At 41.2% G+C, this 27,785-nt stretch overlaps 1 protein-coding gene and 2 long non-coding RNA genes across 4 annotated transcripts in view; all 3 read right to left on the bottom strand.

The window, feature by feature from the left end:
- The window catches only part of rdx (BTB/POZ and MATH domain-containing protein rdx), a 70,447-nt gene that overhangs the window by 16,431 nt on the left and 26,231 nt on the right, over positions 1-27,785 (bottom strand). The gene's annotated exons all lie outside the window — the stretch shown is intronic.
- LOC117183292 (uncharacterized) lies at positions 9,337-24,892 on the bottom strand. Its single transcript, XR_004468435.1, has 2 exons — positions 24,815-24,892; positions 9,337-13,599 (listed from the first exon to the last, which is right to left on the bottom strand). It is a non-coding gene; the product is annotated as an uncharacterized lncRNA (long non-coding RNA).
- LOC117183291 (uncharacterized) lies at positions 15,646-15,971 on the bottom strand. The gene is made up of 2 exons (XR_004468434.1): positions 15,849-15,971; positions 15,646-15,791 (listed from the first exon to the last, which is right to left on the bottom strand). It is a non-coding gene; the product is annotated as an uncharacterized lncRNA (long non-coding RNA).

Below are 27,785 nucleotides of genomic sequence, written 5' to 3'. Positions count from 1 at the left end.
CGAGATGTCTCATCGCTTTTAGGCCACCTTGTGCATCACTGTGCAACATTGTAAGCACCTCAGATGACAAAATTGAAATCAAAGCAATCAAAACTGGAGGCTGTGCTGCCGCTGCGCCGCGGCGTCGCGGCGTCGCTGCTCTGCCTGCGTAAGCGTAAGCGTTTTGCGTGGGCAGCGACGCAACGAAAGTGTTAATTGATTTGGAGATTGCCTTCAAAAATGGGCAGAAGTCACCCCCCCACCCCCCACCAAACTTAAGAGATCGAAGCCAAGAGATTAACCAGTTACGAGACGCTGACATTGCATCCGTTAAATACGAAATGGAGTTGTAAGATACAGATACGTTGACTCCGAAAAAGCTGCTGTGGGATCACTTCCGCACTCGTGCCTCCAGGTGAAACTTTCAAACAGAGAGAGAGAGAGGGAGAGAGTGAGAAAGCCGCAGAGGGAGAGAGTCCCCCGAGAGAGAGAGAGACAGGGACAGAGAGAGTTCGACTTTTCGTAATCACTTTGCAGCAATTGGCGTTTTTCGGTTCGGTTTTCGGTTTGGTTTTCGGTTTTTTTCGAGAAATTTACATTTCACATTTTCACAATCTTTTTTTTTCATTTTTTTTTGTGTGTTGCTCATGTAACAAATGAATGATTGGGGCACACAGCTTTCCGCATTTCACACACATAGACACAAAAAAAGATACAACGATCATAGAAATCTGCGCTTTGTCGTCATCTTTTTTTGACGGCAGCGTCTTGACTCTTGGATTGGCTTTGGCTCGGGCTTGGGCTTTGTGTTGCTTTTGGCCTGTTTAACCCTATTTTGCTCTCCTTTCTATGCTTTCTTTTTGTCGCTTAAACTGTTAATCGGAGGCCAATTTCGGTAAGTGGGCTTTAAAGTGAAATAAGGGTTCGGTTTGGGGTTTTGATTTTCGTAAGGGTTTCTATGACATTTTCATTGAATTATCACTGATGTGTTAGAGTTAGAGTTCTTTGCGACTAGTCCCCTTCCTTTTGTATTCCTTCCTTTTTTAAGATTTTTTTTATAATTATTTTCTGCTCATTATCATCTATATTTAATGAGTTCCTTGGGACTAGTCCACATATTTGTTGGCCTAATGCTAGATAAAGTTGATATTGGTATGTATTTAAAATTTCACGCAGATCAAACAAGTAAAGCCCGAGTTACTAAAGGTTGTTTATAAGGAGAACACTTATAGAGAAGAAATTTGTTATTCCAAAAACCCAAAAAAGACCTCGATTTCCCTCATGACACTCGAAGGAACCCATATAATCCGAGATCAATAGTTATGCGTATTAAAAGTAATTTTGTATGCATTTTGTCACTATTTATCTCCGAAATCATTGAGAATCCTTGATTGTTTTGATCTATACTCAATTTATATTAATGGTTTATACTCTTTCCGCAAAGTATGCCAAAGTTCTTACGGATAAACCCTTAAGATCCCCAGTTCTTTAAGGTTGGACGAAGAACTACTTCTCTATGAGTAAACCATCTACACCATCTTAAGCATTTCTAAGGTCTTAAGATAGAAGAAAATAAGAACCATGAGGAATATCTTAGTTAATTCTTTCTCAAAACGATCCCCAATAACAACTAAATCACACTTCCCAATCTTTCCTCTATAATCTCAAAATATGATATTTTTCGAAATTTCTTACAGATAACCCAAATAGATTCCCAGTTACATGGGGTTTCGGCTAAAGTTAAACGCAGGTCTGAGCGATTAGATCGCTTTGGATTTGCTCCCAGCTTCAGCTTCGGGCTTTAGTTTTCAGTCGTCCCTTGCGATTGTGTTTGATGTTTTGTAACTCGCTTTTTTCGGGCCTATATTGCCCGTGTCTGTCACGCGCCCATCGAAAACTAGTTCACAGATAAATCATAAAATGATTTACAATTTCCAGTCGATTCGGTCTCTCGTATTTGTGAGAAACCAAACCCAATTTGGCCCGGCTTTTATTGGTAAGGGGAAAAGAAAAGTTTCACTTGGCCTTGGGTTGGATTTTTATTTGGTGTTTGGCCTGTGGTTTCGATTACACAATAGTCACCGAGAGTCACAGATGACTGAGAAGAGATAGAGATAGGGAAGCTCGGCGCTCAGGTAGCAACAAGCCACAAAATTGTGAAATGCATTTCCTGTTTGTCGAAATCTGATTCTGAAATCCTTCGACAAATTGTTTGAATGTGCAAAAATGTCTGTGCAAACAATTTGTCAAGTCGTGGGATTATCTTTTCAGACTCTCAATCGTTTCATCAATGCACAAAGATCCATCTACAAAAGGCTCTCAAAAGGCAGGCAGGAGAAGGCCAAGAGCGACACAAAGCGATCATCATTCAAAGGAGAAGAACACCCAGGATGGGATTTTGTTCAGATCTTATCTGCGGGACTCAAACAAAAATGTCAAAACATTCAAACCCCCTACCTTTGTGACTGGCTCGCTGTGGTAGGTAAATTATGAAATTGTCTTTGGGTTTTGTGGACTGCAAAAAGACATCTTCTTGATGGATCTACCACCACATCCCGCTGGCTAAAACCACAAATCGGAGCGGCAGCCAAAGGAGAAGGGGAAGTCATAGAAGCCAAAGGAGATGCCAGCAGAAGAAGGAGAAGTCGTAGTAGTTTTCAGTAGAGGATGAAGGCTCTGCTCGGCTCTGGCTGTCCTGAATTGGGGAGTTGCATCCCACGGAGTTTGTTTACGCTCATTAAACGCTGAAAAGGTGCCATCCGAATAGGCAAAAGACCACCAGAGGAAACCTTAGCACCTGTAGATCAACGAACCATCCAACCAGCCAGCCATCCAGCCATCGTGTGTGGTCCGCTGCGGTGCGGTCGGGCCTCAGTCCCTCATGTACTTCTTGTTCACTCGTTCTCTCTCATACAACCCCTTTCTTCACTCTGAAAGATCTTCAAAGATCTCTGAAGGTTCTCCCGTTCTTTGGGTTCTTTCTTCTGCAGCCAAAATACAATTCTCTAACAATTACAACCGACTTTCAATGGTATATAATTCAATCTTTTGGCTTTTCCGCTGCTTAGCTACTCTTTTGTCTGATGGATGGATGTGTGATGGATGGATAGCTCTTTAAAGAAGAGAGACAGAGAGAGGGAGAGCGAGCACCGAACACACACAAAGATCTTCTGCTGTCAGGTGTGGATTGTGGATATGAGGATTGAGTGTATCGGGGGTATCTGCATGTGTGGCTTCCCTGCTCCCTGCCTGTCTTTGTATCTGTATCTGCATGTGTGGTTCTTGTATCTGTATCTGAGTCCTAGGCTAATTTGAAGTGCGTGTGCGTATCTCTTGGGCTTTATGTGTGGCCTTTAAAGGCGCACAGTAGACACTCGCTGAATGGGAAATTAATTAATTGAAGAAAAGGTTTCTTTCGTTTAGGGAGTAGGACCGAGGGGAGCTGCCGCATGACGTGCGATGACAGCTTATCGTTAATCCTTAACAAAAGAGATCTACAGAATATCTCTAGAAGTATTTACATAATGTATTGTAGATCGCAGGCAGTCTTTAGTCTTCACTGTACCCCTGGAGGCAAACCATATCTGTAGGCCCTTAAAAACTCCTGGAGAGCCTTTGCTTAGGATGGGAACTCCTTGCATTCTTTTTTCCCCCTCTCTTTCCCGATTAAATACAATTTTCTGGGTGGTTTTTTTTTTTGTTTTTAATAATTTAAATACAGAAAAAAATATATGTGTATAAAAAATGCCACCAAAGTGGTTTCGGGTTATGGCTGTGGGCAAACATCATGGCTTATACTCGGACGAGTGTGTATTTGGGTGTATTAAGCGCAGACGCAGTGCCTAAACACACACAGATACTCCACACAGACACACACACAGAGACAAACAGAGGAACAAACATGTGAGGCAGCGGCGGCCTCAGCCTCAGCCTCGGCCTCAGGACCGTCCGGACGGTGGTCTCGGATGACGACAGCGAGCCACACACGAATATCAAGCAGCGTTGGTGGGCCCAGTCCCAGTCCCAGGCCCAGGCCCATGCCCAGAGACCCCATACCCATAGCCATATCGTTGACTGTCCGGATACGTCTCGCTTGGACAGGCACCAGGCAGGCCAGGCCTCAGAGACAGGGCCCAGAGCCAAGAACCAAGAGTCAGAGTCAGAGCCGAGAGCCAAGAACCAAAAGATACAACAAGTAGAATCGTTTTGTTTGTCCAACTCCCGTTTCAATTTACTTTCTGGCATGGCCTTTTGTCTTTTTATGGATTTTTATTGCTGTTGCTATTGCTCTTCTGTTTTTAATTGCTTTCCCTACAGATCAAGTCCAAGGTTTTCCCTTTTTTCCCATCCAGAAGTTTTCCCCTCTTCTGACCTTTGACACTTGTCTGTCTGTCCCTGGGATTCCGGATTCGTGTTGCTGTTTGTGGATTAAGGCGGCGGGTAATTAATTTCCCTTTTGTTCTTTTTTTATTATTATTATAATCTTTATTATTACGAGGCCTTTAGGCTGTAATTAGTCTGTAAAATTAGCCACAGGTTGGATTTTATGGCTGGAAAACTGTGGGGTGGGCTGCGGTGGAAGCCCTCGTCTTGGGTGGTACCTCGGATTCGTGTCTTGTTAAGTGATTTTCAAAGGCCATTAGCGGGGGACTTCTTTGTAATTGGATGGCAGTTGGTCTGTTGGCTTTTCATTGGAAAGAAGATTTACTTAATGGTAAATATTTACGAGACTTGTTCTAAGGGTTCTACCGAAGGGTGCTTAATGTTTCATTAGAAATATTCATCGTAGCACCTTAATGAGTTCCAAAAATGCTCTCTTAAATAGAAAAAAAAACAAAAAAGAAACTGTCCCCCATATGAAATTTTCATCTACAAATATTTATGTCCCAAAAATACTAGAATATACCAGATAAATACTAAAAAATACCAGAAAATACTAAATAATTTATGTAATATTATCGGAAAAAAAGGTCTAAAATCAAAATAAACTTTAAAGCCTTAAGCCATTCTTCTACCCAAAAACTACTCCTCCGCAATACTAGTATGTGTTCAATAATAATACTACCAATCCATAAGAAATGTATATTCCTTAATGTCTCTATGTCTGAGTAATGTGTATAAGAAATGGTAATCCATTAGGTTATCATTTCCTTATCATTTCAAGGCTGTCGTTTTTCGTATAAACGGAATTACGTCTAATAGAAACAATAAAAAGGAGATAAGAAATTGCATTGAAGCGCTCCAAAGGCGATTTTGGCATATTGATAATAGATTTAACAATAATTAATGACTCCACATAATCGCGCCAAAAACGTTTCCAAGGTGAGCAAGTATTTCTTTCGATAAAAGTGGGTTCTTATCGATAAGAAAGAGATGAGTAATGCATGGGAAATATGCGATACGATACGTATTGGGAACAGGATGTTCCTTCTTTAAAGGATATATATTATTAAAGAATGAAGAAGAGAACCCCTTAGAAAAAGTTAATCGATTGGAAAACAATCTTATCGATGGGTACCTCTGTTTACCCTGGACCCAATTATCGTATGGCTTTCCAGCACTGCCTCTGCCCCAAAAAAAACTTTCAAATCAGCTGTTAATCATATTTAGCCAAGAAAAACTCAACAGCAAACAGTAAAAACTGAAAAAAAGAAACGAGGCAGCGCGACTGGCGCGTCAAGGCCCAGTTAAGAGAGTTAACATTACAATGGGCCAACAATCCAATACGCGGAAAGAGTTGGCCCTCAAAAATGGTAAGAAATAATAAAAAACTCTAAAAAAAAAAGTTGGTGTCTGCGCCTGTGCGTCGCCCTAAATGAAGACAAATTGTAAATAAACGTAAATTTTCGAAATGAAAGAGTGAAAACTGTGTGCGCGACGGCGATGGCGACGGACAAACATTTAAACGCAAAGACCCACAAAAAATAAAGCGAATTACATAAAAAAAAATACAAATGTGAAGAAAAGGTTTGGAGCAGACAGATGGAACATTAAAATGGTGTCTGAGAGAAGATGGGGAGGAGGAGGTGGCTGTGAATGGGGAGGATAGGGAGAAAGAAGCCCCAGCAGAGGGCGCCGTCGTTACGCACAATATCTGCGGAGTTCGCTCTGATTATACTCTTCGGAGGGGCTCTTACAATTTGTAGGAGATCTTTGGCATTTTTCGAATTTATTAAGAATAAAATTGGTAGATAGATTTTCAGTTTGAGAGATTTCTGACGTGTCCCCTCGGAAAAGAAGTCTTTCTTTAGAAAAATATGAGACATTAAGAAAATTGAGTCATAAGAAATATCAATCGATTGCAATGAGTATATTAGGAGTAGTACGAGTATACGAATAACTGCGAAACAATATATATATATTTATCTGGAAAATATTCCAATTAAACATATTATTCCGGATTTGAATAGTTTACAGCCTTACAGATCACATTCGAATCACTATATCATGTAAATGCCATTGGAAAAATCTCTCGAAAGAGCGATCATACATATATATAAAACTATATAATCAAATGACAGCAAAAACTCTGTGGTTTCTAGAGATAATCCATTGATGAATATTAAAATTTAATTTTAAGATACAGAAGTCATACAAAAATAATGAAATTCCGATCGTATATAGATTTTTCATAGGAATAGATATAGTAGGGATTTACCTTTTTTTTCTTATATATTCCATAGGAACGGTCGACTGTTCCCTAAGATTACAGTACATCCATATAGATGTATAGCATATATAAATACCCACATCTAAGGCTCTTCAAGGGTATCTAAAAATTCGTCTTCCCAAAAGGCGGTACCTCCTTTCCATGTTGCCATTGTTGTTGTATGTGTAATTAAGCGAAATTAGGACAGTCCCAAAAAAAAAGAAGAGCGGCAGGGAGATATGCAAGTTACAGTATGTAGGCCCGAGAGAGAGAGAGAGAGAGCAGATGGGTAAAAAGAAAGCCGAAAGAAACTCCCCTCCCCTCCACCAGCAGCACCACCCGAAAAGGTCTTTCGCTCTTTCGATCGTTTCTTTGGCTCGAAGTTCGGCTCGAAGTTTGGCTCTTCGGTTCGATCTACGTTCCGTTTCGCTCGCTCAAACTAAGCCAAAGTTTTTCTTGTGTTTGTGTCTCTCTCGTTCGTGTTTGCCGCTTATTACGTTTGCTGTCTGTTGCTGCTGGCTGCCTCTGCTGCTGCTGTCGTGCCCCCTTTTTGGGGCCATATGACGGCGCTGCTGCCGCCGCTGCCGTCGCTGCCGCCGTTGAGGTTTGCACAAAAACGCGTCGCGCTTGTTATGTAATATCCCCAGCGAACGAGGCGACGGCGTCGGCTACGGCTACGGCTACGGCTACGTTTTGTCATTTGCCGTTCATTTTTTATTCGTCTCTTTCTTTGGCCGTTTATTTGGGTTTCTTTCGGTTTCAATTTTTGGTGTTGCCGAAAAAAACAACAAAAAAACAGTTAGCCGAAGAAAAAAGCGATTGCAAGCTGCAGCTGCAGCGACAGCTCCGACTGTGGGCGACTCTCGCGCGTCTCGCATTGAGATAAAAATTGTTATTTCTGAGCTGCACATACCCTGGCCATAGAGAAGAGGGTATGACCGACTAGACCAGCAGCGAGAGGGGACTACCCTTTGGAACCCTTAGGAACCACTTTTATCATATAGTTTTCATTAAAAAGAAGTTCTTAAGAACTATCGCTTGTGTAAGGCAAAACATTAGCCCTTACCGATACCCCGATATTAACCCTTACCGATACTCTAGTGCGATATGTCTTATACGATCCACAAAAGAAAAGAACAGAAGTAAAAATAAAGAACTTAATAAAACCAAAACCAAGAACCGCGACACACTTTTAAGACTCTTTTCTACCAAAAATAATCCCGCCACACTTCAGCATCATTTCTCCAATATTATTTCACTCAATACTGAGAAATATCAAAAGAAATCTAAAGACCATATCTGATAAAAATCTCCCACATCGTGAGGTATCTAGTTCTTCGGGTATTACATTTTCTACCCTTTCTTTGGAGTTTTTTTTTTTGTTGGTTCGGTTTTGCTTATTTTATAATTTGCTGCGCTTTTTAAAGCTCAAGCCATGAAAAAGAGGTGAAACTAATTTTTTTTCTTTATGTGTGCCGTTGTTGTTTTTGTTGGTGGTATGTGGAAATCCCTCGACGCGTTTATGTAATACAATTTTGGGTAGAGCTGCGACGTCGGGTTTTTAGTGGGCGACGCTGCTGTTTTGTTTTGTAAAATGTCACTCTAAGAATGAGGAAAAGAAACGGCAGCAATAGCAGAGGGAGAAGGGAGCGGGAGAGCATGTGTGCTGCAAGTCTTTGGGGCAGGGTTGCCACACTGCTTGAGTGCATGCTTTCATGTAGAGCTCCCTGGAGGGTCAACATAATTTGAAGGCATGGGAGAATGATAGCCTATACTTATGGCTACTCTTGATGGCTACTCTGTTTAGGGTTATCCACCATTGGAATGCCTCAAAGGGCCATGGACTCCCCCAGGGCTACTCCCCCCGCCTCTATGGGCGGGAGTTCGGCAATTAATTCGATTGCACAACAATCGCACAACTAAAAGACAATTGAAATTAGAAAGGCTGCCCAAAAGCCCAGCAAATTGAATGCTTGCGCCCGGCCCGGCTCGTCTCGGCCCGGCTTTTTCGAGAAGAAACTACAACAAAGGTTGAGCATCGCCGGGCCGGGGTTGTTGCTGTGAAAGGTGAAAGGTGTAGATAATCGGGCAGCGGCAGAAAAAGAGAGTTGATGGCAACAGTGTGGGGCCCTCAGCGTCATCGTCGCCTTCGTCGTCGTCGTGTATGATAGCGCGGGTGAGATTTGGATACCAAACAAATCGCGGGTGGTTTCGGCGATATTTTCAGTCTCTTTTTGTTTTAAATATAAATTTTAGGTCTTTCTTTCGCCGTTGCTGCATCTCTTCTTCTTCTTCTTCTCTCTCTCTTTTTTGGGGTGTTACGAATCCGACGAGTGAAATCGCAGAGGATGGAAAAAGTGCATGAATTTGTTTTTTAGGCCAACGGATAGTTCCGGCATTCGTAGCCCTCGCAGCCCTGCGGGGGGACACACGGATCCACAGATTGGAATTGATTGGCAAAGCGAATGGAAATTCAATTTGTAATGTGTATGGCAGGGGTATCAGAGCGAGGGAGAGAGCGATACAGAAGAGCAGTGCGACAGCGGGTGGGGTGTTAATGGGAATCTCGAGTGGGGATTCGAATTCGAATTCGGTTTGATGCTTAGCTGGAGATTAATACACACTCGTATGGCCGCTAACTGTTATACATGGGCGGTGAAAACAGCCAAGCGGGTGTGAATGATGGTACATTTGCATAAATCGCATAAGCGGTCATTAGGAAGTGTCATACACACAACAGCATGAACTATATGAGGTGTTATACACAGCGAAAGTGTTATACAGAAATACATGATTGGTTGTTAATGGTGTTTATGGTTTATTTTTAGTTTTTGATCGATTATGAACTGTTATACAAACTGTTATACCACAAAAAGAAGTTGTATGTATGTTGTACGTACAAGCCGGTATACAAAATCTAAAACTAAGAAACATTCGATTGAAGTTACAACTGTAATACAGCTGTTATACACACATAAGCAAGTAGATCTTCTTCAAAGTAAAAAATAAATCGTATTTTTACAGCCCCGTTACTTAAATTCTAAGAAAAACTGTTATACTAACTATTATACAAACTGTTATACCTCAAGAAAGAAATTCAACGAAAATGTATTATAACAGACATCCTGAATAAACTTTAAATAAAAAGTGTTATATTTCTGTTATACCAGCTGTTTTACTTTTATAATCATGTAACACAATTATCTCATAACAAAAATCTCCCATCTAAACCATAAACCACACAAACAGAGTGTTACACAACTGTTATACGCCAATCGACGGCTGCCTGTTGACCTATCAAATGACATCGATCGAAAGTAAGTGACTTGCTTGCTTGTATCGCGCCAATCCAGCGACCCGAACACAAGTTATAAAAAACCCAATTCGAAAGGTGAAAACTCTATTAAAATGAATTTATTTCCCTCTCTCTCTCTCGAATATGCATCTTAAAATAGCATTTACAACAGTAGAAACAACAATAACAACAGCAACACCAACAAATCAAATGGTGAACAATAGTTCAGAAACACGAATGTTCGTGTCGAAATGTCATGGGGACGGACGAACTGACGGACGGACGGACGGACGGGACCCTTCGCCGTCTATCGCCCCCGCACTTGGCACTTACTTTGGGGTTAACCTCCGTCCATCCGTCGGTCCCCCATTAGACCATATCAAATCCCCCCCACTCGACGTATAACACCCTCCCATACCCACTCCCCCTCCCACCCACTCATAACGAATTGCCCCGCATTGTTACCAGACCCTCGGGAACTTTTTTTTTCTGTTCGGTTTCGTTTCGCTTTTTTTTATCGTTGTCGTTGTTGCTCTCTGTGGCCGGCACATAAATTTCCCTCCCTGGAACTTTCAAAAACCCCAAATGAAATTGTTCAAATGAACAGAGAGACGATTTGCATTCGAAAGCTCAGGCAAGAAGTAGCCAAAAGCAGAGCAGGGCATCACCATGGCAAAGAGGGCATTACTCATTGTAAGTGCTCTTCACGGAAGGTATAATGAATATGTCCTGGTCCTAAAGAGAGTAGATAGGATCAATCAGTCTCTACAGCTTTCTATCTTCCTCCATTGCTCCTTTTATATCTCCATCTTACAGTGTGGCTTAGCAGTGGCTTAACCCAAGTATATTTGGGTTGAAGATAATTCCACAAAACTTGAAAGACTCCATACTCTTAATCACTTCTTATTAGAATCGTTTCATTCTATCAAAGAGTATCTATCAGATCTTCCACTATCTTCCCCAATCTGCTAGAGTATCTCCATCTTCGACTTCCCAATGCTAACATTTCTTCATTGTTTTTTTGCATAATTTTCCCTGAGACATCGTTTCTCCGGTGGAAAACCTCTTTAGACTTTAGAGAAAAAGCAGATCACAACCTTCCAGCCCGTGGTGATCTCCAATCGTTTTTTTGTTGTTATTTTTTTTTTTTGGGCTAAAGAAAGTCATTAAGTGAATGGGAGACCGACTCGGAGAGAAAGAAAAAGAAGCAGCGGCAACGCCAGTGGACGAAGAGCCACAAATTAGCGTTCAAATTAAGTGATTATTATTATTATCCACCATTAGCCAGGGGAGAGAGAGATACAGATACAGATACAGGAGTTACTTTTCCGAAATGTATCTCAATTTATTGTATGTTTGTTTTGTTAGCAGCCGCCTATTCAAATGAAAGTCGGGGGAGGGGCCGCGGCCCCCATATGATACTTTCTAAATGTGCGGCCGCATTGCACAATTTTCCTGGAGCTTTTCCTCTCGATCTTTTTTTCGTTTTTCGGGGAGGGGGGCGGGCGGGGGTAATTGCAACTGCAACACTAATGTGAAATTCAATTTGCTGCCCCAGAAACACCAGCAACAACAGCAACAAAAGCAACTTTCCAAGTTGCAAAATTTTCAAAGCGAACGACAAACAAATTTTTGTGTTTAACTTTCCACAGAGCAGTCGCAGCGGCAGCGGCAGAGGCAGCAGCGGCAAGAGCAGCGCAGTCGCAGCAGCAGCGGCAAAAGTTGGGTTATGTCATACCCAGAGGTGAGGTAAGTCGTGATCAGAGGGGCGGGCGGAGTTGGGGGAAGGGAGAAAACGGAGAGGCAAGGTGCGATTTCCCTCAAGTGAAACTGTAAGCTGCGGTTATATGTATGTGGCCTTTTTTTGGCTTATTTTCATACCCTTATTCGAGGGTATTACGGGGTTTGTAGAGAAAAGAAGCATCTCCATGAGAAGAGAAGCCTCTCCCAGAGAAGAGAAGCCTCTCCCACTCTATAGACTCTATGGTGTATTCTGGATCAGCATAGTTCTATCTCTTAGCTCTATCTTTACAGCCTGAAAGACAGCAGAATCTTCCACCTCGAGCGCGTCAGCTGTGCATCTCTCCCTTTCGCAGTGTGGCTTAGCAGTAAAAGCCGGTTTTAAAGACAGATCCTCACGCTTGTTGCAGGCACCTGTTGCAAGGATCATATTTCATTCTTTTATCCTTCATAGGTGGAACAGATCGCGTGTGGCACGTGGTATCACATATTTCGACCCTGAGGCTAGCTTTCCTCTCGAGTAGGCCTCACTTAGTGCGTGGGGACATCCAGTAAAAACAAACAGAGATAGCAACAACATCATTAGAGAGAGATGGCAACAACAGAGCGACAGAGACAGACAGCCACAAACGAAACGAAACGAAAACGAAAGTGTGCGCATCCGCAATTAAAATTGTAAACGCGAGAGTTTAAAAGTAGTAAAAGAAGCCAAAGAAGCCAAAGAAGCCAAAGAAGAAGACCCAGGGGGGAGGAAGGAGAAACAGTGAAGCACAGACTGCCAAAGAGGAAGGAGAAGAAGTCGAGACAGAGAGAAGGAAACAGAAATGCCACCAAAATGCGGTCGCTGTCGTCTGTCAAATTAGAGGCAAAAAACGTTTTCAGGTGAAAATTTTGACCCAATTTCTGGTGGATTTCAACCGAAATGAGGATTACCTAATGTTCAGAGAAGGCGATGGAGCAAACGGGGGTGTGGAGATGGATCTCCATCTACTCTGGCCCTGGGCTCTGCGGTGCCCTTGCCTTACTGGAACGCTCTTCTTTTCTGGCTAAGCCCCAAGTACTGTCTTAATGGGCCGTAGGTAGTAGGTATGTGTTTGTTTCCAATCCACAGGCATTTTGTTGTGTGATTATGCGATTGTTAACGAAAGATACAGGTACATTTGTGTGTCATTCCGATTTGAGAGAGGAGGCAACGGCAGGAACCAAAGCGGCAGCTCACGATCTGTGGAAGGAAGTGCCAAAACGAGGGCAGACACGACCCCAAACGTTCTGCAGAGCGGATCAGTGCAGGCTCTCTCCCAGCGTGGCTTAGCAGCAAAGAATGGACAGGGCAAAGGAGAGAAGTAGAGCCAGAACAAAGCACAACGAAGCACAACAGTAGCCCGATCGCATGCCCAATCGATCATCAGAATTGAACGATCATTAGCACCTCTTCTTCTGGCTTTCATTATTCTCTCGCTCTTTATCAGAACTTCTAATAGCTGATCGACTGCTTGCCCGCTCAGCTTCCAGTGTTCGTTCAAGATCAACCCTTTTGAGTGGAATAACTCTAGATTATTTGGGGCACACGCATCGATGGATCGTTTCAACTGGTTTGCTTATCGCTTCTCTTCTTTTTTTTTATTCAGACATTTTTTTAGTGTCGTTATAAATGAATAATTGCGCTGGGCTCTCCGAAATGGGTCACCAGAGAGACCCAGACCCAGACCGCGAACGCAGATCGCATCGATTCGAATCGATCGAGTTTCCCTTTTGTCTGGAGCACCATCTCGATGCCTCGTAATCGATTTAAATAAATTATAATTACTCACGCGCTTGGGCAACGTGTTTTTACTTTAATGGGATCCTTGGACAAACGAAACGAGATCTGGGCGATAATATTTTATGGGTTTTGAAGGGAAGGCCCTTTTATGGCACCCAATGGACGCGTACATACCTGCAATGAGATGAAAAGAGGGGGGAAAATGTAAATTAATTTAATGTTTGGGATTGTATTTAATGGTTTTAAGAGTAATTCTAAGAAGGAGATTTAAGTGAGTATCATGCACATAGAATATCAGAAGAATGTCCAACCATCATTGTTTTTATGTGTTTTTTGTTGAAATATGTAATATGTGGTAGTATTACAGATGTTTAACAATTGTATAACAGTTTCATTTTCAATATAAGATATATTTTGCAATATTTGGCGTATAAAACCAGTATAACAGTTTGTATAACAGTCATATAACATTTGTATAACAGTTTTTTAAAAGCAATTTTTAACAAGTTAGGTAATACCACGAAGTTCTATACTTTTCAAGATGTCTGGTTGTATAACAGTTGCCTACATATCAATTTTCAAGGGAACATTAATCTACAAATTACGTATTCCATAAAAACAAAGTCTCCATGACTTAGGGACATAAAATAAATCAATTTTCGGATTTATTATGGATCATAAATTAATGAAAGATCTTCAAAGTCAATCTTCAGTTGCTAGATCGCACACTTTTTTTGGTAGTCAAATTAAACCTTAATTTCATATAGGACTTGATGATTTATGTGTGGCTTATGAGAGTGACTCCTGCTTTGAGTGAACATTTGGGAACATCATAAAAAGATAGACGAGATTGTAAATTTCTGAAGACCTTAATGATTCATTAAAACCCAAAATCGCTTCAGTTCCAAGAACCGCACCCACTCCCTTCTTGGGTAAGCCACACACAAAGTGAAGCGTCGATAAAAACTAAGAACCTCCTTACAAAGTATCCATCAATAATCGCTCGTTCAGGCGGATCAAAACCGAGACAAAGAAGAAAACGTTTCGTTCCGTAAAAGTGTATAAAATATGAAATCATTTCTGTGACGACGACAACGAAATGCCAAAGTGAAATTAGCCCAAAGTTGAAATCCATTTAGAAATCTACATGAACCCCACCGAAATGTTCGTCAAAAAGGTACAACGAAAAATTATAAAGAAATACATTCGAGAGATGTGATATTAATACCAATCATAAATCAACCAAAACCAGACACTCGGACATTGGACATCATGTCAAAAGTTGACAGGGTCCCCCCAGTCTTTCTCTCTCTCTGGAGATATATCTTTATAAAGAGAGAGAGAGAGAGAGGGAGAGGCACTGGTCGGCCTAGGCGTTGGCCCATAGCTGTCCATTTGTCGTCTAGGGTTTTTGGTGTTGCCTTTCTGTCATGTGTGCGACTTTTAGGGCATCCATGACCATTTTTTGTGTGTTTTTGTTGGCTTCCACGCATCTGATCTCATGATGAGACGACGCACAAACACACGAGTGTTTGCCTAAAACCATCGAAAGTTTGGGTTTACTTTAAACATATTTGAGGGTCTCATCTGTGGCTCGGGCTCTGCCTCCCTGATGGGTGCTTCCTCTTCTGTCTGGCTGGCAATGAGCGCTTGTTAGGCCCACAATTTGTTATACTCTTTTGAGAGCAGAGGGCCATACAATTTGTAAGCTTCTGCAACGTTTATTAAGTGAATGGTTAACAGAAGTGCAACAGAAATCTACAGTATATCTTATTAAAAACTAAGATAAGCTTTGTAATTTTTATAGCACATTTTTCAACAGAGCTTTTTTGCAAACTTCGTCAACACTAGTCATATTTTACAACACTATTGTTTAAAAAGCAGCTGTTTTACAGTCTAATGACATTTTACAACACTGCTTCTTAGTAAATCATTCGTTTTGGGGCCTTTGAAGAAATCTAGTGGCACTTTTTGATTGAAATTTAAAATATCTCTCTTTTTTTGGATGAATATTTGATGCAAATGTAAAAATCAGACGATTCTTTCGTTAACCTAATAAGCGGCTCACTTGTAACGTGCAAAGCAGAGCCAATATTTTGTAAAGCAGTAGATTCATGTGTAAAGCAGTGCAGAAAATCGATGAATAAATTCGATAAGTCTCTAAATCATTTGAATAATTGAGTAAGCAGTAGAAACCCATTAAAAATAGTCACTTTATCGTTGACTGAATAAATCCCAATTAAACTGTGGAGCTCCCCAGTATAAAGCAGAGAGTATCCATCAGTACTTTAGCTCCCATCGAACTCCCCAAAAGAGCATCTACGAATCGTTTGATTTTCCCTGAAGTTTTCCTCATTTGAGCCTCGCTGCGGACACACACACACAAGTGGAAAAACATTCGAGTTGAAACAATAAATACTCACGCATAATCTCCACCAAATGGAGGACGCAACGCCGAGCAGAGCAGAGCAGAGCAGAGAGCCCCACAGTTGAAGGCCCGAATGTGGTGCCATGTGCCTGCTGCCTGTTTCACGGCCAGAGAAGCAGAAGCCCCCTCCCCCCCCCCCCCCTCTGATCATAGGCATAGTTTTGGTTGGTGTTGTTGTTGTTTGTTTTTGGGTTGGCAAAGTGAAAAGCTGTCGTTGCTTTTGTTGTTTTCTGTTTCGTTTCGAGTTATTCACACAAATTTCACGCCAATGGCCGCAACAGCAGCGCAAAAGCCAACAATTTAGTGCTGCCGATCCGTTGAATGGCCTTTGGAAATGATTTCTGCTTGGCAACAATTGCAAAAGCAAAAGCAAAAGCAAAACAGCAGCTGAAAATTTAAACACCACAACAGCAGCTGAAGAGAAAATCAGTTGAGAAAACTGTGACGAAAATCATGTGAAAATCGAAATTTAATTCGCCATTCGATTGGTTATAGAAATTCTTTTTAGAGAAAAGATGTGAGAAAAGTGTAACTGCTAAGACACACTGTGAGAGAGAGAGTCAGGGTAGCCGAATCGTCTCTGTTTAAAGGGATATTCCCTTATCTTCCAATTGCACTTTCAAACAATCCATCAAGCGTTTTCCTTCCTGATTCGCATATGTAAATAATAATCTTGGAGCCATCAACAGCCCCATCATCATCATCATCATTAATAAGGATCATCAACGGGCCACGACGGGCAGCCACAAGTGACAGGAGTCGGGGGCAAAACTATTATTAACTCCGGAGACTCCGGAGACTTTCACGCGCGAGTTTTAAATGCTGGCAAAACGCATCGTTGCACAAATTTGCATTTTCCCAAACAGACAGAAAGGCAGTAAGAGAGAGAGAGAGAGGGAGAGAAAAGCATGGAAAATGGAAAGCAGCAGCAGCGGCGGCAGCAGGGAAAACTGTCATAAACATAACTCGAGCTTCAATTGAGCTTCGGGGTGCGCTGCCGCTGCTCGTTCGGGGTCTGGTGATATCGCCTGAACATATCACCGCATAACGATAGACCCGGCCCGGCCCGGCCCGGCGCCCCCCCACTCCACGCCACGACACTGCAGCTCCTCCTCCTTTCATTGCAGTGAACCAACCATTCACTTGCCTTTTGTCTCCTTTTATCTCTGCATTCACCCTCATCCACTCTCTCTCTCTCTCTTTGTCACTCCTTTCCAGCTATCAGCAAGTTTTCAGTTTGTTATACCCTTCAAAGAGCAAAGTATGATGGTTTTGCTGTGAAGTTTGTAACAAAGAAGGAGAAACCAAGGAAGAAAAGGCATCTGAGCATCGAGAAAAACGTTAAACTTTGGGATGTACTTGTAAAAAGTAATCGATAGGAACAGAAACCCCATCATGGTGATGCTTCAAGAACGACAGGTAGCTAAATAATTGAAAAACCCACCCTTAAATGCTAAGCAACGCTGTGAAAGAGCGCCACATTGGGTAGTGTGTAAGGATATCTGACAGATAGCTTTTTCTTGCGCTCCACACAACTTTTCTCTTCTCTCCCTCTCTCTCGCTCTCTGTCGCTTTCTCACACTCTACATTTCGGTCGTTTTCTCTCTCGTCGCCCACTTTGTATCTAATGATTTCTCCTTTAAGCAAATCTCTCGTTACCTCAGTCACAGGCCTCCCCTCACCTCACCCCACTCTCCTCCCAGTTCCTCTCTCCATCTCTTTCGCTGCCTCGCATTGCCCTCTTCACCTTTCTGCTTCCTCTATTTCTCTATCTCTCTGCTTTCAATGTTTTATGTAATAGTTTATGGAGCTGAAACAATACTGCCGCCGGCTGCCTATCAACCGCCTGACGCTTTCTTTGTACCCAAAAGCAACAACAACGAAAATAAAGAGGTAAAAAGTATCTCGAAGATACCCAAACTTAATCCACACATTTGAGACCAAGGAGAAAGAGCTTTTCCGATATTAAATTGAATGCATTTCTGTGATCCCAAAACGGAAAAAAGCAGAGGCGTCAGGGAACGGGAAAACCTTTTAAATGTATCTTTAATCGAAAGTTCTTTTGCTGAAGATACTTTGTAAAAGTTCTAGTGAATTTTCATTAAATTTCTGTATTTTATTCAATTATTTTCTATACCCTTGTATCCCATAACCATTTTCCTGAACATAAACCCCTCCCTGGCACCACCCCTGGCCATGTTTTCGTCCTGTCCAGATGCTGAAATCGTTTTCCTGCAGTTTTCCTGGCACTTTTCTCTTGTGTGTCAGCTTATCGCAGTTTCGCTCTTCGACAATTCCCGCAAAATGGCAAACAATATTGATTTTGCACCCCCATAGGAGGCATCCCCTTAGGGGTACCTCCGGCCCCCTTTTGGCCCAAAAATCTCTACACTGCCACACGTTTTATGGGAAGATGTTGCCTCATTTCCGTTTGCGAGGTGAAATTTTAGTGTGGGCCAGAGATTGCTCTTGTAATTGATTTTGAGTGCACGAAAACAGGGGATTTTCTGGGGGTAGCAAAAGATACAAGATACAGCAGCAGATACTGCAAGTATCTGTCGAATAGGCCAGGGGTATCCTCGGGGAATAGATCTCCGCAAGTACCCCATTCTTTTGTTTATTATAATTCAATTAGAGCCATCCAGATATCCCCCGGCCAAAAGGGTCTGCCCTCAAGCCTAAACAATCAATCAAGCAGTCAATCAAGGCAATCCAATCCACTCCAATCATTTTTTTTCTAGCCCTGCAGCTGCCAGCAGAGTCAAGTACCACTAAAGGTGTTGTACCCCCCCAATCTATGGGCTCGCTGCGGCGCTTGCAACACTCCACCACACACGGCACGGCGATTGGCCACGGTTTCCGCTTGAGTGGATCTATAGAAAGATAATGATTGTAGCCAGTAGTGGGCGGTGGGCGGTGGGCGTGGCCTTAACACTTAAATTATCGTGTAAAAGCGGCGCCCACATGACTGCCCCCCAAAGGGGTTTGAGAAGCTTGTACTTAGTTTTCTTTAACTTTTAGGGGAAATCAAAGGAAAACAGACTTTTATTAAATGTAAATCGACGAAAAGTTTAAGTATCTTAGATACATTACATATATTTAAAGATTTTGTGCTCTTTTTAGTGAATTTTTCTTTGTGTGCCTCGACAAAAACGTTCCGCAAATACGAATTCAAAGAGATTTTCATGGGGAAAAATTAGTTTTTAAAGCAGAACATAATTATAGTTAATATAAAATGACTTTAAACAGTGACTGAGAATCCTTTTGGTAGGATTAAATACCCTAAATAAAAAGGCAATCATGTCTCTGCTCTTAAGAGATTTTTTAGTTATAAACAAGTTCTGAGAGTGTGAAATATATATTTCGTTATGGCAAGATCTACAAGATCTTTTATATAAGAAATAAACGCTTAATTATTACAGATATTTACAGAGGTTTCCCATAACCTCTGATAAACTCTCCAAAGGTTGAAATCTAGACATCAACTGAGGTTAAAGCGAGATAACTAGACACACGACAGATGACAAGAGAGATGACAGCTTGAGGGTTGAAGAGAGATAACTAGACAGCATACAGATAGATAGCTTCGAGGGTTAAAGAGAGACAGCAGACAAGGTTGAAACGAGATGACTGGCAACACCACCAGAAATGGGAGAGCCTTTTCAATGGAGCTCTTTAACAGAGCTAATCAGAGCTTTAATGGAGCTTGTCTTATGGATTAATCCATTAAAGATGGATAATTTAGCAGATATATGGGAATATGGCCAGAATGAAAGATGGATAGATTGAAAGATAAATTCGATTGCCATCTGAAATAAACCCAGGAGCATCCTTTTCCTTTTCGTATATACACAGGCAGCTGTTCCTCAAAGTATCTTGATGTATCGCATCTCAATCCCTGTTTCATCTGCATATTCATTTCGTTTATGGGAACATTAAACTTATGAGATCAGACAGCCTCTACTTGTGAACCTAAACCTTCAATTTGCTGTTGAAAAATAAAATACCTCCACACAAAATATAACCATTTAAATACGAAGGAGAGTCGCGGCAGCTGCTGCCTGCCTGCCGCTTATGGGATCTCTGCAGATCTCTTGTCGAAGGATGCTGCCACATTCCTCATCTTCTTTTTCGTGGCACGTTGCACGCAAAAGAAGAAGTACCCAAAAATTATGCCCAGACATTAATGAACATTAAATTACCGTCGAGTCGAGTTGAGTCGAGTCGAGGATGCCGCCATAGCCGCTCTCTTTATTATGTGACGACGATGCCGACAAACTGACGTTGACTGCGACGCCGGCAGAGGCAGAGACGGAAGCAGAGGCAAAGAGTCTCGGCTTTGTATCTGTATCTTTGACCCACTTTGGGCAGTTGTAAAAATTCAATAACAGAAACGGAAAATTAACTGAAAAACGGCACTCGAATAACATTGATAAGACACCACCAAAAAAAAAAAGAAAGAGAGAAGGGAAGGGAAGGGAAGGGAAGGGGGTGCCCCAAGAGGGGGCAGGGGTAAGTGGAGGCAAACCCAAGGCTGGACGCTTGAAGCACGATTTCTACCAGCTGCAAAATGAAACTCGCGTTGCCCTTCGCCAGTGTATGGAATCCAATCCAAGGAGGAGACCGAGACCCCAGTGCCTCCTCCTCGCAGACACTGCCCCACACGCACAAGCACACGCACACGCACACACCTTGCACCCATTTCCATGCCATTTCCATTTACGTGGACGCCACCAAAAAAAAAATAAAAATAAAACAAAAAATATGTACGTGAAACGTGAGCAGAGCCCCCAAGAAGCGCGTGTTGACAGCCCCAAAGCAGCAGCAGAGCCGCAGAGGATCGGATTTTTCGGGGTCTGCTCTTTGAGGAAGAGCTATGCTCTGCGCCGCTCGTTGCGTGCCTACGTGATGCAATCAAAATGTTATTAATAACGCAATAAAGTAACCATAATTTAGATCATTAAAATGCACACATCTCGACGTACGTGAGACAGCCACAAAACAACTGCAAAAATCAGTCAAAAATCCAAATCCAAACAATTGAAGGTACAAATAACAAAAAAAAAAAAAATTAAGAAAAACTAGAAAATGTAAAAGAATAAATTGAATAATAATAAATAATAATAAATAAAAATAAAATAAAAACAAAGGAGTAAACAATATAAATATAATATAATTTAAAAATATAAAATAAAAATTAAAGAATATATTACAATATAAATAATGAAATAAAAATTAAAGAATGTATTAAAAACTAAACAGTAAAATACAAATTAAATTAAAAGGATGATGTTAAAGGTTAATTTTTAATTTAATTTTTTAGGAAACGAAAACTTTTTTAATCAAAAAACAACTTTTTTAAGGAAAGCTACGATTGAATGTTCTTCCATGAATTAATAAGAAAATAAACAAAATAAAAACATAATTTTTAAAAAATATTTTTAACATATATTCAATTAAATATATAAAAAAACTATTAACCAGAAGCTGATTAGTTCCAGCACTCCAGCACCTCTATAGGGTTCATCTTCTGTAGGGTTCATCGTACTCAAGATCCTACACGGATTCACTTCAAGCGACTGTCCAAAGAGAGTTTCTGCTCATTCTTCGATGTTTAAACCTAATTTATATCCCTTTTTCATTCAAATCCACTTTTAAAACTTGTTCTGATGTTTCTTCGTTTGATAATTTGTTAAATTTCCCTACATTGAATCGTTTTTATGGCTTCCCTTTTGATTAGCATTGATTTACATTGGAAATGAAGACCAGAACCGGAACCGGCTAAACACTTCTGACGTCACTGAGCGAACAGCACAAAAAGCGGTGGCAACAACCGGCTAAAGGCTAAGCAGCAAAACAAAGCCCATTCCAGACCAGAACTTGGCGGATGATGAACGGGTTGAACGGAGAACAAGTTGGACAAGAAGACAAGTACCCCATCCGCGGAAGGGCAGGGCAGGGCGGGGCGGGGACAGGGCAGGGCAATGATGGGAACCACAGCAGAACCCTAGGGCCCAGAGCCAAGAGTGTGGCCATGGCACGGGGCATACAATGAAATCGTGCAAAAAGAGACAGAGAAAGAGACGGGGTAACCACTGATAGATAGAGACAGCAAGACAGCGACAGCAGTGGCAATCATTCTCATCGCAGGCAGAGGCAGAGCCAGAGGCAACCTTGGAAGTTATTTTCAAGGTGTGCACACGCTTCAAACGGAAGAGAAGCGAAGCAGAGGCGGTGGCGCAACGAGCGACAACGAAACTAGAAGTTGTACAAATATTCAAGCAGCTGAAGACCAGCGAAGAAGCCCAGCACCAGCACCAGCCCAAGCCCCAGCCCCCATAGAGAGCATAATTTATGGACAGACACGGGGCTGACATCCGATAGACAGAGAGCGAGAGCGCACTTCAGATACATGCAAAAACTTTTGCTCAAGATACAAGATACTTCTCCGGGGAGTCGGATAAACTTTTGCACGAAATCTCACACACAACGAGAAATAACCATTAGAATATTGTTTGCTAGTCATAAATATTGACAGCCAAAAATATTTCAACATGCTTGGGTTCTTCCAGGCGGATACCCTTGGGAGAGTTATTTTAGGTTGAGGGCAGAAATTTGTGCAACAAAAGATAGTTCTCCCAATTCTCTTTATAGTTCTCCCAATGCTTGGGTTCTTCCAGGGGATACCCTTTGGGAGAGTTCTTTTTAGGTTGAAGGAAGAAGTTTGTGCAACAAAAGATAGTTCTTCCGATGGCCGTTCGCTTATGGGAAATCAACTACATTCCGCACCATTCGGTGAAAGTGGAACAATGGAACCAGCGGAACAGTGGAAGCTGCTTTTGATCTCTGTTTCTAAGAAGCATAGCACTCCTTCCAATAATCGCATTATATAGATTCCATCCGCTAGTCGCTTGTGGCGAATGGTTTCGGATTGCGTCCTTCGCAATGTGTCCTTTCGCTTATGGGACATTTTTGCAACGAATTAACTTCAAGTGAAAGAACAGAGCTTATGAAGCACAGAAACTATTGGGATTAGTGGCCAAAATATCCAAAGTCCCAACCCTAGAATCTATATAGAGTATTTCCCTGATCGAATCTTCCACGGTTTTCTTTTCCCGTTTTCTTATTTTTATTTCATTCCCGCGAGTACACACAAATTTTGTTCATTTGTTTTTCGCATTCTGCGCCTTTTTTTATCGCATGATTTTCTGTTATTTTGTGCTTCTCTCTTTGCTTCTTTTTGCCTTCTTTTTTTTTTTTTGATTGTTTTAACGAACTCAGGTTGTTTTGACCATGAACCCCCTGGTCGGTCCCGTCATAAGTTTCAAATGGCTCACGATTTTATTTCAGTTTTGGGGCAATGTTTGCCGCAGAATGTGTCTCGCGCGTCGCTTTTTTTTGTGGGGGTTCCTCTTCATGTTACGATGGGTAGTTTTCGTTTTGTTTATTCGAAGGGGCGGATTATTTGAACTTCTCTCCTTCGATCGAACTCCAAAATGTGTTCTTGGCCACATAAATTTGTCATAATTTCGTTGGTTAGAGGACGGGCATAATTAACAAGCTCTCTGGTCTGGCTATTGACCGAACGATATGAACGTACGAACGTTCGTGACTGTATCTGTATCCGAGTATCCGCGTATCTTCGTATCTGCGTATCTTTCGTGTATTTGTGCGTGTATTTGCTTTGTAATTATAGACGTTAGAAGTCTTATATAGGTGTCTCGACTCGAATGCTTTTTTCGGGGGCATTAAACGTGCCATCGACTCGAAGCAAAACCTCAAGGTTTATTAGGGCGTTTTGCGTTTCAATGGCCCCGGGGGCTTGGTCGAGGCGGCGTTTTTTCTCTCTATCTCTCTCTCTCCCTCTCTCTGGTCTGATGGCCATTAATTTTGAATAAGTCTACGCGAAAAAACCAAAACGGGAGAGAGGGAGAAGCTTAAGAAGTTTTTTGCGGGGGATTTCAAATGGCTGCAAAATTTACATAATTTTGGGGCATAATTTTGGGTCTCAGAAGAGGCCCTCAAATTGAGTTTGTGAAAAGATTTTCTCTAAAGGATCAGCAAGTACTCTTTTTGGATTTAATTCGAACGAAAGAGGACCGTCTCAAGTCTATTTTTATCGTCTCATCGAAGGATCGATAATTGGCTTTTTCAGTATTTTTATATCCTAAATCAATGTTTTCCTTATCATCTTTTGAAAGCTGTTTTACCAAATCTTTTCACCGAAAATTGGTTTTATCTCTCCATAGATTTCTGGTATTTTTTAAAGAATACCGAAGTTATTCGGGACAAAACGTTTCATTCATTTGATTACATTCTAAATATATTATTTAAGTTATCTTTGAATATTTGCCAACTAGTATTTTCTAGTATTTATTACGGTATTTTCTGGTATTTTGTACACAATTAAAAAAAAACGTTTGCTTGTATTTTTTCCAGTGTTAACCATATTTTAAATAGTATTTTTTGATAAATTATTTAGTGCTTAGAGTGTTTCTCTCTGTTTTTAAAATAGTGTTTTTTTTTACTATTTATTTAGTATTTTCTAGAATTTGTTTAGCATTTTCTAGTGTTAATTTAGTATTTTCTATTAACAACAGTATTACTAGGGCTGGTTATTCGTTACAGTCTTTGTTTTGATCACTTTCTAGTATGTTTTTAAGAAATCTCGCAACTACTTTCGGCGAATTTACCTTACTAATTGAATTGAATGATCCTTTAAGCGTTTTCATAGAATAAACACAATTTATTTCAAGTATTTACTACAACACCAAACAAGAACCGATTCATATTCGCTTACCTTTCCAAAGTACCTTTAAATACCAATATTTCAATTAAAAACCCTTTCTCCCCCATTCCCAAGGCTTGCACAACTGTACTTTTGCTTATGCAAACCCCCCCGTCAGCCCCATCACTCATAGATCACATCTGAGATCTGCTTAACCCCATTTACTTACACACAGACAGACACAAGACAGAAGACAGGCAGAGACCCTCGCCAATTGTCAACATAAATGTCATCGGATGATAAACATACCTGAAACGACAAGAGTTAAAGGTTTACAACCGATTAATAAAGGTTTAAAGCAGGAGGAGGTTTACAGTAGAGAGAGAGGTAGAGGGAGGACCGTGACATGTAAGGGAATATTAAACAACATAAATAACATATTGTACAATGAGTCTCGTCGCTCAACGGTTTTGCCAGGCTTTTTGCCTCTGATAAAGATCGCATTGTGCATTGTCTTTCTTCATCGCCTTCCCCTGTTTCCACAAAAGAAGGGGAAGATCTCCGGGGCTGGGATGACAAGTCCGCTGAAAGCGAGGGGCACCACCGGCACCACCAGGCAGCCCAGTGAGGGGCACCACCATGAAGCACCACCAATTGAAGTTGCACAGAGAGATATTTACAATGAACATTTTGTTGAAGGAAGCGAAATTAAATAAAAGCGCAGACATCGACGATGCGACGGCTGCAAAAAGCAGATCAACATAAAAAGAAAATAAATCAAAAAAATGTATAGCAAAAATGTGCTTATGTTTTTTTTTTTTTTTGTTTCATTTTTTTATCAACGGCAACAACAAAGATATAAAAACAGAAGAAACTGTGTAGAGCGAAGGCAGGGATACTCTTGAAGGTGCATCTTGCATGTTAAAATTTTATTTTAGATCCAAATAAAAGCTGAACATTTTTTATTTTTAATTTTTAAATTGGTTTAATAGAATTTTAAATTAAATAAAATCTACGAAAATTCTACCGATTTTTCAAAAAAAGAAATAAATAAAATAAATAATACTAATATTAAACATTTAATTTAATAAAAACAAAATACAAATTTTAAAACGAATGTTTTTTTTTTACAAGAAAAATTCCTTTGAAAAAATTAAACTATATAAATAAAAACAGCTTTCAATCCAAAATATGGATCTAGGAAAATTTTTAGCCTAATCTTGAATGAAAACCAATCACATATATGTATATATATTGATTTTGATGATATATTTATGATATATTTTGTATGATCTTATAGTATCTGATTTAACCTCTTCTAAGAATCATAATACCCTCGATTGTATAGGGTAGTACACGAAAAAACAAGAGAGTCAGTCAGTCATACAGTCGCTGGTACCATGCCGTATCCGAATGAAACTTTTCACCATTTTGCATAACAATTTGTATCTTTCAGTGGAGCGCGTTAAAGTAATACAACAGCAACGGAGGCCCAGAGTCAAGGGTCCAACTTTTACTCGTTGCTCAACTTTAAATTTTATGAGAGGAGGAGGAGGAGGAGTAGGGGATACAGACAGACAGACAGTGAGAGAGAGGGAAAACCATAAACAGGGACTGGGGATGCAGAAATCGCAACGGCAGGCAGAACAAACACAGGGGAGTGGTTAAGGGGATTCAATCAGGGGCAATCCCCCATCTCCATCTACAGCCTTCATCTTCATCCTTGTACACTCTCTTCATAGTCATCCTTCTGCTGTGTCCCTTGCTTGTTCCGTTCATTCTGGGATGCATGCCAGGGGCAAAAGATACAAAGATACATCCACACAGAACAGTGCGTTGCGCAGTTTTAAGGCAGGTCTTTGATAAATTATCGAAAATTAATCATATAAAAGCGATAACTTATCGAAAGTGGACCGATTAAAAGGTTAGAAAGGATATTATCGGACCCAACTGTCTGTCGTTGGAGATTCTGAAGGAATATAGAATATCTCTAACTCTCCCAGTGTGGCTTAGCCATAAAGGGCTACCATTAGCTATGAAACGCACTGTACTTGCAACTAAATGTGTGCGGAAAAGGCGGAACACTCTGAAATTAACTCAAACTGTCGACAAGAGCCACAAACGAAGTATTTGGTTTGTGGCACGAAAGAAGAGAAGTGTCTTGTGGTACGAAGAGGAGAGAGAGAGAGAAAGGAGGAGACTGATGACCGATGGCGATGCAGCAGGGGAGCTGGCGATAGAACCTTCAAGCAGAAGGGCGGCACTCAAGTTTCAATTTAAATGCAACTGACGTTAAATTTACTACTTTGCCACACTATGCCCGGCCACAAGACGACTACTGTGAGAGTTGTTGCATGCCACAAGCAGAGAGCGAGAACGAAAGAGAGTCTTCGAGAGGGAGAGGCAGAACAGGATTGTGTCTGTGGTTGCTGGTTGCTCTCTTTCTTCCGTCCCCATTCGTTCGTTCTGCAACAGCAAAAGTCTTTAGGTGCGGCACAAAGCGGGGGCAGGCCACATTGTTGCTGCTGCAGGGGGCAGGGGGCAGGGAGTGGGAGAATGAGAGACCCGACCCGTGTGTCTGTAAAATAAATTTAATGAACTAGCGCAGCCATAAAGCTTAACTTATCAAGAATGCCACGCCAGGGCGAAGGGAGGTGCACTGCATCGGGGAGTCGACTCCGAACCGTGCTGTGGCGTGGAGGGGCACCCCAAGACTTTAACATATTGTGGCACAGTGGCAAATGCAAATTTATCGAACAGACATTTAATGGGCATTGCTTAAGCATGGGTTCCTTGGACAAGGGGGAGGACACAAGAGGGGAAGAGGTTATCCGTTGAATGGTATTCATAGGGAAAGATCCAAGGGTCTTTTGATCTAGGGATAACAATGTGTGAGCAATCCCTGTATGCAGGAGAGAGCTTCAGATACTTTTCAGTCCTATCCCAGAGTGGCTTAGCAGCAAAGTGGGGGGTTAAGATAGTCTTTATGTATCTTAAGGATCTCTTATAGACTTATATGGCTAATTGGAGGATTTAGATGCTTTTTATGTATCGTATAGATCTTTTTCTCTTTCCAGAGTGGATAAGCATCAAAAGGGTGGGTTAAGATAGATTTTATGTATCTTAAGAAACTCTCATCGCCTTCTCTCCTCCTCTCCCAGAGGGATTGGATGATTTAGATACTTTTTTGTATCTTTTCTCTCC

The sequence above is a fragment of the Drosophila pseudoobscura genome, chromosome 2 (genome assembly GCF_009870125.1).
Source record: "Drosophila pseudoobscura strain MV-25-SWS-2005 chromosome 2, UCI_Dpse_MV25, whole genome shotgun sequence".
NCBI classification, from domain to species: domain Eukaryota; kingdom Metazoa; phylum Arthropoda; class Insecta; order Diptera; family Drosophilidae; genus Drosophila; species Drosophila pseudoobscura.
The sequence above is the reverse complement of the archived record's forward strand: the minus strand, read 5'-3'. Positions and strand labels throughout refer to the sequence as shown.